The sequence below is a fragment of the Berghia stephanieae genome, chromosome 6 (genome assembly GCF_034508935.2).
Source record: "Berghia stephanieae isolate SIO BIC M18660-M18661 chromosome 6, UCSD_Bste_1.3, whole genome shotgun sequence".
NCBI lineage: Eukaryota > Metazoa > Mollusca > Gastropoda > Nudibranchia > Aeolidiidae > Berghia > Berghia stephanieae.
Genome location: NC_088365.1, coordinates 57,532,298 through 57,534,797, shown reverse-complemented (window position 1 = coordinate 57,534,797; position 2,500 = coordinate 57,532,298). Strand labels below are relative to the sequence as shown.

General features: G+C 37.1%; 1 protein-coding gene across 1 annotated transcript in view; it reads left to right on the top strand.

Annotated features, from left to right (window-relative positions):
* Positions 1–2,500, top strand: part of LOC144975328 (metabotropic glutamate receptor 8-like) — a 277,176-nt gene that overhangs the window by 229,599 nt on the left and 45,077 nt on the right. The window lies entirely within an intron of this gene.

Below are 2,500 nucleotides of genomic sequence, written 5' to 3'. Positions count from 1 at the left end.
CTTGATTTGTCTGGCACTGTTTCGTACACACTTTTTAGATCTTTTTCTTACACCAGTGCCTGATTCCTAATTTGTTATACTGATATTACACTCTAGTTTCGATTTCAGCTGTGGATGCTGCATATTTGAGTCCTTAAAATAGAACATATTCTCTCTCTTTTTTTTTCAAACTACTTATGTGAAAATTAGTATCTGGCTAGCTACAGCGTTGAATCTGCCTAGAAAATATTTGGAAAAAAAAACGTTAGAGAAAAATGCAGTACTATAGTAGGCCTTCAGAGCCACTAGGCTCTAAAGCCGGAGTTGATCCCACTCTCAATTGTGTGAAACGGACAAAAGCAATGCCATGATACCTTTTGGATAGGACGCTAGTCTATCGCAAAGTACTTTCCACTAGATCTAACAGATCCAGCTACTCATTCACTGCTGGCTGAACTTGGGATTCAGACAAAATCTCACTGCACACGGGATGGATCTCGATTTCTTTGCTTTTGTGAAGTGAGTGCTTTACAAACTGTGTTATAAGGACTCCAAACTCCAAATGTTCTACCCTGTATATTAATTGTTTCTGTTGACTAAGCGCTTAGATCAAAGGGAATGGACATTGCTAACGCCTTATTTGTACTTATAAGACAAACGAACACGCTCAATTGCTGGAATAGGCGTAGGTCAATACTCTGGCCAATACTGGCCAGAGGAGAATCCAGGCATTTATTGATATCACGGAGAATTTAGGTCTGTTCTGTATCAATACTTAGATTAAACGTCATCACTTTCGTGTGACTTTGTGTTGTAGTGATATTACATTCAGCTTTTGGCCTCATAATCCCAGGTTTGAGTCTTCCTGTGAGCTGTGAAAATTTGTGCCTATAAAAAAGCGTGGCCTTCGTAAAGTTATGGCCTGACACTGACCAAAAAATGACGTCAAAATGCCAGTCTTTTGCCACAAAAGAAAACAAATCGTGAGTTATATTCAATAGTTCAAATAACTTGTTTCCATGAGCTCTAATAACAACAACTCACTAGGTTGTGCAAAAAACAAATAATGACATCAAACTGGATTTCAGTGTCAGGCTATAACATAACGATGGCTACGGAAAAAGGCTCCTCACATTTTCTCACCATACATTAGAATCTGGCAAGTCGAAAAATATTTAAAATGCATTTTAGGTATATTGCATGTTGCTGTTGACTTGACTCAGGACTCCGTATAAAGCGTTTATGGAGCATTTACCTTTTTATATATTTATTCACTCTAACCTACTTTTATGTTTTAACGGTAAGGGCAATGAGCTCATTAAAAACCATAATAATTATTATATAACTGTATATATCTTTATGTACATATCAATCGATAGAATAAGTCGATTCGACCTTGAGTTTAGAGGAGAGAAAGATTAAATATGTATATATTGACCCCGTTAACACGTTGTCCTAAATGAAAAAATAGAGTTGGTTATGGAGGGGTTAGTGCGTAAATTGATGAACAACTGAGGCATAGAGGTGACAACTGGGGGTTGAAATGAACTCCGGGGGTGGAGAAGACTTATGAGATATTTATGACAACGGCATCGATTCCGCGAGCCCGTATTGCTATTGCCTGAGGTCAAAGTTCATCCTGACTATTAAGATCTATGCCACAGTTGCTGCAAATAACATGTTGATAAAGAGGGGAAGAGAGAGAGAGAGAGAGAGAGAGAGAGAGAGAGAGAGAGAGAGAGAGAAGTATACCTTTAAATTTGATCAAGGGTATAGTTTGTAAACGAAAACACAGATAATGTTCGTTTACTCTCCTACTTGAGATGTGAATATTTATTGGTTGAAAGTAAAGAAATACGTGCATAAAGTGAATAGTCTTATTGCATACAATAGATTTCCTTGTAAGCGTTTATCTATATAGCACACTGTTGTTCTGTCTCGCTGTGAATGTGTTAGATGTCTGTATACGTGTCGTTTCCGTGTCTAGTGATGGAGGGATTGCCAAGATGTTTGCCTACTGTATTCATGTCTTAATTTGAAAAGGGTAGATGCCTGCATATTTTCCATGTCTTGTAGTAAATATATTATATGTCTACGTACTTGTTCCAATTATTTCTCTTAGTCGGTCGTTTCCGTTCCCTCTAGTAAATTATTTTAGATGTCTACGTATCGTTTCCGTGTCTTGTAATGAAGCAGTTGGATGTATACGTACTATTTCCATGTCTCGTAATAAAAAGATTAGATGTCTACGTGTTGTTTTCGTGTCCTGTAGTAAATCATATGTTAGATGTCTACGTGTCGTTTCCTTGTCCTGTAGTAAATCATATGTTAGATGTCTACGTGTCGTTTCCTTGTCCTGTATTTAATATTGTGTTAGATGTCTACGTGGATTTTTACATATGTATTGTAATGCTGAAGGGGTTTAATGTCTACGTACTCTCTCCATTGTTTGTAATGAACAAGTTATACTATGTATACATGCCTATTTGTCTTGTTTTGAATAGGCCAGATTTCTCAATGG